Genomic DNA, 12,579 nt, shown 5'->3' with positions numbered 1-12,579 from the left:
GTGTTTGTTGAGTTGGCAGAGATCGAGATTAGGATTTGTCACTCCGATTGTCGGAGAGGTATCTCTGGGCCCTCTCGGTAATGCACATCACTATGAGCCTTGCAAGCAATGTGACTAATGAGCTAGTTGCGGGATGATGCATTACGGAACGAGTAAAAAGACTTGCCGATGACGAGATTGAACTAGGTATGATGATACCCACGATCGAATCTCAGGCAAGTAACATACCGATGACAAAGGGAACAACATATGTTGTTGTGCAGTTTGACCGATAAAGATCTTCGTAGAATATGTAGGAACCAATATGAGCATCCAGGTTCCGCTATTGGTTACTGACCGGAGATGTGTCTCGGTCATATCTACATAGTTCTCGAACCCGTAGGGTCCGCACGCTTAACGTTCGATGACGATATGTATTATGAGTTATGTGATTTGATGTACCGAAGGTTGTTCGGAGTCCCGGATGAGATCACGGACATGGCAAGGAGTCTCTAAATGGTCAAGACATAAAGATTCATATATTGGAAGGCTACATTCGGACAACGGAATGGTTCGGGTCGCTTTGGATAAGTTTTGGAGTACCGGGGGTACCGGACCCCCCCCCCCCCGGGGGGGGGGGGGGAAGTTATTGGGCCTAATGGTGGAAGAGAGGAGGCAGGCCAAGGTGTGGCGCGCGCCCCTAGCCCAAACCGAATTGGACTAGGGCTAGGGGCGGCCCCCCTTTCCTTCTCTTCTTCCTCTCCTTCCTTCTTCTCCTATTAGGACTAGGAAAGGGGAAAACCTACTCCTACTAGGAGTAGGATTCCCCCCTTTGGGCGCGCCCCTTATGGCCGGCCCTCCTCCCCTCCTTTATATACAGGGGAGGGGGCACCCCATAGACACACAAGTTGATCTTTAGCCGTGTGCAGTGCCCTCCTGTAACACCCTCGATGCGACTATAGCTCCCACGTGTCGAGGCACGACTTAGAGGCATAATCACATTGAAGGCATATGTCGCAAGTTAGGCAATCTTCACAACATCCCATGTAATATAAATAATAATAAAGGGGAGATAACATAGTTGGCTTACACTCGCCACGTCAATCAAGTACATAAATAACATTACATCATCCAAACACTCATGGCCCGACTACGGCACCAAAATAAAAGAGAACCCAACATGCGACACGGTCCCAATCACCCCCAACTAGGCACCACTACTGATCATCGGGAAAGGAAACATAGTATCGTTGAGAGTCTTCGTCGAACTCCCACTTGAGCTCATACGCGTCTGCTGGAGCGAAATCATCAGGCCCTGCATCTGGTGTAATAGTAATCTGTGAGCCACAGGGACTCAGCAATCTCGCACCCTCGTGATCAAGATTATTTAAGCTTGTAGGTAAGGCAAGGTAAATATGAGTGGAGCTGCAGCAAGCGACTAGCAAGTATGGTGGCTAACTTATTCGCAAAGGAGAGCGAGAAGAGGGGGCAAGGCACGAGCGAGAAACTAGAGAGAAACCTGCGCAAACATTACTCCAACACCGTGTCCACTTCCCGGACTTCGCCGAGAAGAGGCCATCACGGTAACACACTCAGTTGATTCATTTTAATTAATTAAGGTTCAAGTTATCTACAACCGGACATTAACAAATTCCCATCTACCCATAACCGCGGGCACGGCTTTCGAAAGTTCAGTCCCTGCAGGGGAGTCCCAACTTAGCCCATGACAAGCTCTCACGGTCAACGAAGGAATAGACCTCCTCCCAAGGCATTCCGATCAGACTCGGTATCTCGGTAACTCAAGACACTTCGACAGGTTAAAATAAGACCAGCAACACCGCCCGAATGTGCCGACAAATCCCGATAGGAGCTGCACATATCTCTTTCTCAGGGCACACTCAGATTGTCCTAGGTACGGGTAGGCCAGCCCAGAGTTGCCCCTGGTGGCCACCGGTAGCTGACAGGTGGACCAACACTCGGAGGAGCACTGGCCGGGGGGGGGGGGGGTTTAAAATAAAGATGACCCTTGAGTCTGCAGAACCCAAGGGAAAGAAAAGACTAGGTGGCAAATGGTAAAACCAAGGTTGGGCATTGCTGGAAAAGCTTTAATCAAGGCGAACTATCAAGGGGTTCCCATTATAACCCAACCGCGTAAGGAACGCAAAATCCGGGAACATAACACCGATATGACGGAAACTAGGGCGGCAAGAGTGGAACAAAACACTAGGCGAGAGGCCGAGCCTTCCACCCTTTACCAAGTATATAGATGCATTAAGATAACATGGCAATATAATGATATCCCAACAAGTAAATAAATGTTCCAACAAGGAACAGCCTCCAATCTTCACCTGCAACTAGCAACGCTATAAGAGGGGCTAAGCAAAGCGGTAACATAGCCAATCAACGGTTTGCTAGGACATTGGTGGGTTAGAGGTTTGACATGGCAATTTGGGAGGCTTGCAAGCAAGTGGTAGGCATCGTAGCAATGACATAGCAAAGAGCGAGCAAACTAGCATAGCAAAGATAGTAGTGATTTCGAGGGTATGATCATCTTGCCTGCACAGTTGTCAGAGTTGACTGGATCCTCGAAAGAAAACTCAACGGGCTCCTCGTTAGCGAACTCGTTTCCCGGCTCTACCCAAACAAGACAAACAAGCAACAAGGATACAATCAACCACGTGCATGGATCAAACAAGATGATGCAACGATGATATGCTATGCGGGATGCGATGCAGGATGCAAAATGCAAGATATGACAGGAAATGCATGAACCTGGCCTTAACTTGGAAAACCAAGTGTGCCACTAGAAAGATGAGATGAAATCGCTTGAAAACGATATAAAGAACGCCGGAATCGGAGTTACGGTTTGGAAATGGCAAGCGATTAAAAAATGACACCGGTCTGTGATTTACAGCAAGTAGGCATCTAAATGCAATGAAATGAACATGCTACAACACCCAAACATGACAACAAAATACATGGCAGGGATGCACACAAGATGCTTAACAAAAGTCTAGCACTGAGCTACGGCCAAATCATCCATTAACAGGTTCAAACAAGCATGGCAAAAATGCAAATGGCAAACAGATCTCAGACTTAGTGAAATCAACACTTGTCTGGAATTTCAGATCAGGTAGCCCTCTTTGGAGCAACAAAACTACATGCTACAGGACCTGATCATGGCAAAGTAAAGCATGGCATGGAGCTACTCAAAGAGCTTAACAAAAGTCCCTTAGTGACCTTGAGCCAAAAGGGATCAGAAAATACAATTGCAAGCATGTGAACATAGCAAAAACATAATCAGTTTCAGACTTGGTGAAAAACTGACACATGCTGAAATATAACTCAAGTAGGCATGTTTACGAGCTCGATGCACTCACTACGATGCAAGTCATGGCAAGACAAGCATACACCCATAGAGAAGGCACAAAATACAAGCTAGACATGGCAAGAACAATAGCATAGCATGCATGCACAGATGAACTACAACATCACCGGCAAAATTGCAAACAAGTTGACAATCTGCCCAGATTCACAAAGTAGCAAAAGTAGAGCTTGATTAACTCAAGCTAGGGTGCTCCATAATTGCAAACAAAGACATGGATGGATAGAGCACTACAAGATTAACAAAACTCCCTTACTGTTCATCCTCAAAAGAGGCACGGATCACTAGGAAACAACAAGAACATATGGCATCATGAGATAAACAGCTCCAGGACTTGGTGAAATTACTAAGTCCCTGAAAACAGACTTAGCAAGTGCACCACTTTGCAAGCTTGCACAAGTCACCACACACATCCTAAAAATACATGGGTTGCACCTATGGAAAGATGACAAAACCCTTAACAAAACACATGTAGAACTCACGGGCATAGCATGCACACAATAATCATGGCAAAAATGACAAAAGTGCTAAACGGAGTAGCAGATCTGACAATTAACTCAAGTAGCCCTCTTCTAACAGCATTTCGGGTATCAAGATGAACTCAAATGAAAATGATGCAATGGAATGAAATGATGTACTCTCTGAGATGAACATTTTGACATGCTATATGCATGAATCGGAGCTACGGATGCGAAGTTACGGAGCCGCGAACATGGGCACCTGGATCTGCAATTTCGGGAGTTAGACGAAATTTACCCCTAGGGTTTACTGTTCACCGAAACCGGATCTGGCAAAAACACTGTTCACGGCGGCGGATCCGGCGCTCGCCGGCGACGAGGACTCGTCGGAGAGGAGGGAGGGCCGGCCGGAGCGGTGGCGCTCGCCGGAGGCGGCTCGGCGGCGGGCGGCGGCGGCGCGGCAGGCGACGGGATGCGGCGGGCGGCGCGCGGCGGCGGCTGGGCAGGCGACGGGAGGCGGCGGGCGGCGCGCGGCGGCGCTGGGCGGCGCGGGAGGCGGCGGGCGCGGGCCGGGGAGGGCAGGCGGCGACGGAGAGCCTTCGGGCCGCGTGGGCCTGGCCCGGGCCGCGCGGGCTTCGGCGGGAGGCGGCGGCTGCGCGCCACGTGGCGCTCTGCTAGTGGCCGCGGGTGGCGGCGCGGCGTGTCCGGCTGGAACAGACACGTCCGGCGCGGCGCGAGGTGGATTTAGGGTTTTGGGGAGAGGAAGAGATCCGAAAATGGAGGGGTCTATTTATAGGCATAGAGGGAGCTAGGAGAATCCAAATGAGGTGCGGTTTTCGGCCACGCGATCGTGATCGAACGCTCTAGATGATGGAGCAGAGTTTGGTGGGTTTTGGGCCAAATTGGAGGGGTGTTGGGCTGCAACACACACGAGGCCTTTTCGGTCCCTCGGTTAACCGTTGGAGTATCAAACGAAGTCCAAATGATACGAAACTTGACAGGCGGTCTACCGATAGTAAACCAAGGCCGCTTGGCAAGTCTCGGTCCAATCCGGAAATGTTTAATCCCCACACACGAAAGAAAGCTAGAAATGATCACCGGAGGAGAACGAAGCGCCGGAATGCAAAACGGACAACGGGGAAAATGCTCGAATGCATGAGACGAACACGTATGCAAATGCAATGCACATGATGACATGATATGAGATGCATGACAATGACAACAACACACGGAGACAAAAACCCGAACCCGAGGAAATAAATATAACTTAACGCCGGAAACGGCAAGAGTTGGAGTACAAATAGGGAAAATTACATCCGGGGTGTTACACCCCCCTCCAGAGTTTCCACCTCGGTCATATTATCGTAGTGCTTAGGCGAAGCCATACATCGGTAACTTCATCATCACCATCGACACGCTGTCGTGCTGATGGAACTGACCCTCAGCCTCAGCTGGATCAAGAGTATGAGGGACGTCACCGAGCTGAACGTGTGCAGATCGCGGAGGTGCCGTGCGTTCGGTACTTGATCGGTTGGATCGCGAAGACGTTCGACTACATCAACTGCGTTACTAAACACTTCCGCTTTTGGTCTACGAGGGTATGTAGACACACTCTCCCCTCTCGTTGCTATGCATCTCCTAGGTAGATCTTGCGTGATCGTAGGAAAATTTTGAAATACTGCGTTCCCCAACTGTGGCATCCGAGCCAGGTCTATGCATAGATGTTATATGCACGACTAGAACACAAAGAGTTGTGGGCGATAATAGTCATACTGCTTACCAACATGTCATACTTTGATTCGGCTGTATTGTTGGATGAAGTGGCCTAGACCGACATTACATGTCCGCATTCATGAGACTGGTTCTACCGACGTGCTTCGCACACAGGTGGCTAGCGGGTGTATGTTTCTCCAACTTTAGTTTAATCGAGTGTGACTATGCCCGGTCCTTGTTGAAGGTTAAAATAGCATACTTGACGAAAAATCATTGTGGTTTTTGATGCGTAGGTAAGAACGGTTCATGCTAAGCCCGTAGCAGCCACGTAAAACTTGCAACAACAAAATAGAGGACGTCTAACTTGTTTTTGCAGGGCATGTTGTGATGTGATATGGTCAAGACGTGATTATATAAATTGTTGTATGAGATGATCATGTTTTGTAACAAAGTTATCGGCAATTGGCAGGAGCCATATGGGGCAAATTTTCATGTTTTGACCCTTTTCTGAAACCTATTCGAGATTTGACCCTAGTTTGATTTTTTTTTGGATCTGACCCTTTTGCTACCGCTAGAGTCTATGGCGGTAGGATCTAATAGCCTACCGCCAGGGACTTTGGCGGTAGGAAACATCGCTACTGCCAACCGGGCTGGCGGTAGCCTGCACAACCCTACCGCCAAGCACCTTGGCGGTAGGCACGAGCACGCACTGTGTTCAATACTTAGGAGGCTTGCAACCCTACCGCCAGGGACCTTGGCGGTAGGCTATTATACCCTACCGCTATGGTCCCTGGCAGTAGCAAAAGGGTCAGATCTCGAATTTTTTTCAAACTAGGGTCAAATCTCGAATAGGTTTCAGAAAAGGGTCAAAACACGAAATTTAGCCGCCATATGGTTGTCACTTTATTGTATGAAATGCAATCGCCATGTAATTGCTTTACTTTATCACTAAGCGGTAGCGATAGTCATGGAAGCAATAGTTGGCGAGACGACAACGATGCTACGATGGAGATCAAGGTGTCAAGCCGGTGACGATGGTGATCATGACGGTGCTTTGGAGATGGAGATCAAAGGCACAAGATGATGATGGTCATATCATATCACTTATATTGATTTCATGTGATGTTTATCTTTTATGCATCTTATTTTGCTTAGTATGATGGTAGCATTATAAGATGATATCTCACTAAATTTCAAGGTATAAGTGTTCTCCCTGAGTATGCACCGTTGCTATAGTTCGTCGTGCCGAAACACCATGTGACGATCGGGTGTGATAAGCTCTACGTTCACATACAGCGGGTGCAAGCCAGTTTTGCACAAGCAGAATACTCAAGTTAAACTTGACGAGCCTAGCATATGCAGATATGGCCTCGGAACACTGAGACCGAAAGGTCGAGCGTGAATCATATAGTGGATATGATCAACATAGTGATGTTCACCATTGAAAACTTTTCCATCTCACGTGATGATCGGACATGGTTTAGTTGATATGGATCACCTGATCATTTAGATGACTAGAGGGATGTCTATCTAAGTGGGAGTTCTTAAGTAATATGATTAATTGAACTTTGATTTATCATGAACTTAGTACCTGATAGTATTTTGCATGTCTATGTTGTTATAGATAAATGGCCCTGATAACCCACAAGTATAGGGGATCGCAACAGTTTTCAAGGGTAGATTATTCAACCCAAATTTATTGATTCGACACAAGGGGAGCCAAAGAATATTCTCAAGTATTAGCAGCTGAGCTGTCAATTCAACCACACCTGGAAACTTAATATCTGCAGCAAAGTATTTGGTAGCAAAGTAATATGATAGTAGTGGTAATGATAGCAAAGGTAATATTTTTGGGTTCTGTAGTGATTGTGACAGTAGCAGCGGAAAAGTAAATAAGCGAAGAACAATATATGAAAAGCTCGTAGGCAATGGATCGGTGATGGAGAATTATGCCGGATGTGATCGATCATGCAACAGTTGTAACATAGGGTGACACGGAACTAGCTCCAGTTCATCAATGTAATGTACGCATGTATTCCGAATATAGTCATACGTGCTTATGGAAAAGAACTTGCATGGAATCTTTTGTCCTACCCTCCCGTGGCAGCGGGGTCCTATTGGAAACTAAGGGATATTAAGGCCTCCTTTTAATAGAGTACCGGACCAAAGCATTAACACATAGTGAATACATGAACTCCTCAAACTACGGTCATCACCGGGAGTGGTCCCGATTATTGTCACTTCGGGGTTGCCGGATCATAACACATAGTAGGTGACTATAGACTTGCAAGATAGGATCAAGAACTCACATATATTCATGAAAACATAATAGGTACAGATCTGAAATCATGGCACTCGGGCCCTAGTGACAAGCATTCAACATAGCAAAGTCATAGCAACATCAATCTCAAAACATAGTGGATACTAGGGATCAAACCCTAACAAAACTAACTCGATTACATGATAAATCTCATCCAACCCATCACCGTCCAGCAAGCCTACGATGGAATTACTCACGCACGGCGGTGAGCATCATGAAATTGGTGATGGAGGAAGTTTGATGATGACGATGGCGACGGATTCCCCTCTCCGGAGCCCCGAACGGACTCTAGATCAGCCCTCCCGAGAGAGTTTAGGGCTTGGCGTCGGCTCCGTATCGTAAAACGCGATGAATCCTTCTCTTTGATTTTTTTCTCCCCGAACACGAATATATGGAGTTCGAGTTGAGGTCGGTGGAGCGTCAGGGGGCCCACGAGGTAGGGGGCGCGCCCCCCACCCTTGTGGACAGGGTGTGGGCCCCCTGATGTGGATCTTTTTTCCAGTATTTTTTATATATTCCAAAAATAATCTCCGTTGATTTTCAGGTCATTCCGAGAACTTTTATTTCTGCACAAAAATAACACCATGGCAATTCTGCTGAAAACAGCGTCAGTCAGGGTTAGTTCCATTCAAATCATGCAAGTTAGAGTCCAAAACAAGGGCAAAAGTGTTTGGAAAAGTAGATACGACGGAGACGTATCAACTCCCCAAGCTTAAACATTTGCTTGTCCTCAAGCAATTCAGTTGATAAACTGAAAGTGATAAAGAAAAACTTTTACAAACTCTGTTTGCTCTTGTTGTTGTAAATATGTAAAGCCAGCATCCAAGTTTTCAGCAAAGATTATGAACTAACCACATTCGCAATAACATTTAGGTCTCATGTTTACTCATATCAATGGCATAATCAACTAGCGACCAATAATAATAAATCTCGGATGACAACACTTTCTCAAAACAATCATAATATGATATAACAAGATGGTATCTCGCTAGCCCTTTTTGATACCGCAAAACATAAATGCAGAGCACCTTTAAGGATCAAGGACTGACTAGACATTGTAATTCATGGTAAAAGAGATCCAGTCAAGTCATACTCAATATAAACTAACAGTAATGGATGCAAATGACAGCGATGCTCTCCAACTGGTGCTTTTAAATAAGAGGATGATGACTCAACATAAAAGTAAATAGATAGGCCCTTCACAGAGGGAAGCAGGGATTTGTAGAGGTGCCAGAGCTCGGTTTTGAAATAGATATGAATAATATTTTGAGCGGTATACTTTCATTGTCAACATAACAACCGAGAGATCTCGATATCTTCCATGCTACACACATTATAGGCGGTTCCCAAACAGAATGGTAAAGTTTATACTCCCCCTCCACCAACAAGCATCAATCCATGGCTTGCTCGAAAAAACGAGTGCCTCCAACTAACAAGAGTCCCGGGGGAGTTTTGTTTGCAGTTATTTTGATTTGATTTGCATAAAGCATGGGACTCGGCATCCCGGTGACCAGCCATTTTCTCGTGAGTGAGGAGCAGAGTCCACTCCTCTTGAGAATAACCCGCCTAGCATGGAAGATACAGACAACCCTAGTTGATACATGAGCTATTCGAGCATACAAAACAGAATGTTTATTTGAAGGTTTAGAGTTCGGCACATACAAATTTACTTGGAATGATAGGTAGATACCGTGTATAGGTAGGTATGGTGGACTCATATGGAATAACTTTGAGGTTTATGGGATTGGATGCACAAGCAGTATTCCCACTTAGTACAAGTGAAGGCTAGAAAAAGACTGGGGAAGCGACCAGCTAGAGAGCGACAACAGTCATGAACATGCATTAAAATTAATCAACACCGAATGCAAGCATGAGTAGGATATAATGCACCATGAACATAAATATCGTAGAGGCTATGTTGATTTTGTTTCAACTACATGCGTAAACATGTGCGAAGTCAAGCCACTCGAATCGTTCAAAAGAGGATACCACCCTATCATACCACATCACAATCATTTTAATAGCATGTTGGCACGCAAGGTAAACCATTATAAGATCCTAGCTAATTAAGCATGGCATAAGCAACTATAATCTATAATTATCATTGTAAACATGTTTTTTTCATAATAGGCTGAATCGGGAACGATGAACTAATCATATTTACAAAAACATGAGAGGTCGAGTTCATACCAGCTTTTCTCATCATATATCGTCATTATTGCCTTTCACTTGCATGAACGAATAGTGTGGATAATAATAATGGTGCACGTGCATTGGACTAAGCTAGAATCTGCAAGCATTCAATTCAAGAGAGAAGACAATGTAATATGGGCTCTTTGTTAGATCAACAATAATGCATATGAGAGCCACTCAACATTTTCATTATGGTCTTCTCCTCTCAACCCCCAAAGAAAAGAAACAAAACTATTTACATGGAAAAGCTCCCAACAAGCAAAAGAAGAACGAGAAATCTTTTTGGGTTTTCTTTTTAGTTACTGCTACTAGAGGCATAGAAAGTAAACTAACTAAAAGTACAATTAATTTTTTTGGTTTTTCTTAAGGTTTATCAAACACACAAGAAGAAAGCATAAAAAGGGAAATAAACTAGCATGGATATTACAATGGAAAAGTATGAGCACCGACAACTAGCATGACTGTGTGAACAGGAATGTAATGTCGATGAGAAGTACGTACTCCCCCAAGCTTAGGCTTTTGGCCTAAGTTGGTCTACTGCCACGACTGGCCTGGCGGATATCCAAAGTTGTAGGTGGGGTCGTACTGTGATGCAGCAGCTATTGCCTCATGAGCTGCCGCTTGGAGACGAGATGTCTCCGTCCTCCTCTTATACTCGTTCGCCTCCTCCCTGGTTGTAACATATCTCCCCTTTGCCTGAAAGTCAAAGAAAGCGGGAGCAGGAAGAGCGACGTGATAGGTGTGTCGTCTCTCAAAGATTAGTTGGTACTGGAGGGACTGGTCGTTCCTCTCAACAAACTGATGACGAACCGTAGCATCATAATCTAGATAAGAAGGAGGCAACTCAATATCATCTCCACGTATGGGTATCTCAAGAAAGTTAGCTATATGAGTTGCATAAATTCCACCAAAGATATCTCCATGAATACTATTATTATGCAACCTACGTGCAACAATAGCCCCCAAGTTGTATTGTTTATCTCCTAAAATAGCGCTCCTGAGAACGCTAAGATCAGGTACACACATGTGACATGCTTCATCTTTACCATTTATACACCTTCCTATGAAGAGAGCAAAATAATGTATAGCAGGAAAATGAATGCTCCCTATGGTGGCTTGTGTTACATCTCTAGATTCCCCCACAGCTATACTAGCAAGAAAATTTCTATATTCAGATTTGCGAGGTTCACTAACATTACCCCATTGTGGGAGTTTACAAGCAGTGTTAAAATCTTCTAAGTCCATGGTATAAGATTTATCATAAAGATCAAACAGGAAAGTTTGAGAATTGCGTGAAGATGAAAATTCAAACCTTCTCACAAAGGAATCAGTGAGGTAGTGGTACTGACGGCACTTATCTGCCATGAAGCTCTCAAGTTCGGCATTACGCACATATGCTTCAAATTCCTCTTTGATTCCTGCTTGGACCATGAAATCCTCTGACAGCCATTCACAAGGCCGCACTTGAGCGTCCCTCGGTTGTTCATCGTCTGCATCGCGTATTGCGGGTCTGGGTCCTTGCTTCCTTGAAGAACCACCTTGGTACATTTTCCTAAACATATTTCTTCCTCTGAAAAATTTCTGAAATTTTTTGTAACTCAAAATAAAAGTGAACCAAACTCAACAAAATTGATAGCAACTACTCCTACAAGTGCCTAGAGGATATATCATGCATTAAAACTACTTTTGACCATATAAATTTGACATGCAAGCTCAAGAACATGGTCACCTAAGCAGCAAAAATTTGCAATGAATAAAGCACTAGAACAAAAACTAATAGGACCATTGGAGGAGTCACATACCAAAGAACAATCCCCCAAAGCAGTTTTGTGAATGGAGTTTTGAGCAAGAGATCGAAAATGGCAGCAAGATGAGCTAGAACTCGTGCTTGAGCCGGTTGGTGATTTTTTGGGAGGAAGAAGGATTGTGTGGTGGCTGGAATAAGTGGAGGGGACCCATGTGGGGTCCACGAGGCAGGGGGCGCGCCTAGGGGGTGGGCGCGCCCTCCACCCTCGTGGGCACGTGGCTGCTCCCCCTGCTGTGTTTTCAGTGCCATATATTCTCAAATATTCTTAAAAAATCATATTTAATTTTCAGGTCATTTGGAGAACTTTTATTTTTGGGGTATTTTTTATTGCATGGATAATTCAGAAAACAGACAGAATATACTATTTTTGCTTTATTTAATATAAATAACAGAAAGTAAAAAGAGGGTACAGAAAGTTGTGTTTTCTAAATTCACCCATCTCATGCTCATCAAAAGGAATCCACTAACAAGGTTGATCAGGTCTTGTTAACAAACTCATTTCGAATAACATGAAACCGCAGAATTTTCGAATAACACGAGGTTACCTCAATGGGGATATGCACATCCCCAACAATAAGAATATCATATTTCTTCTTGACAGTAGGAAGAGGAAATTCAAAACCTCCAATAGTGATTGTTGAAATTTTTCCAATAGAATTGATACTGTGGACTTAAGGTTGTTTCCTCAGAAAGTGTACCGTATGCTCATTACCATTAACATGAA

The sequence above is a fragment of the Triticum urartu genome, chromosome 2A (genome assembly GCF_056163025.1).
Source record: "Triticum urartu cultivar PI428250 chromosome 2A, HENAU_Tu73, whole genome shotgun sequence".
Lineage (NCBI taxonomy): Eukaryota > Viridiplantae > Streptophyta > Magnoliopsida > Poales > Poaceae > Triticum > Triticum urartu.
The sequence above is the reverse complement of the archived record's forward strand: the minus strand, read 5'-3'. Positions refer to the sequence as shown.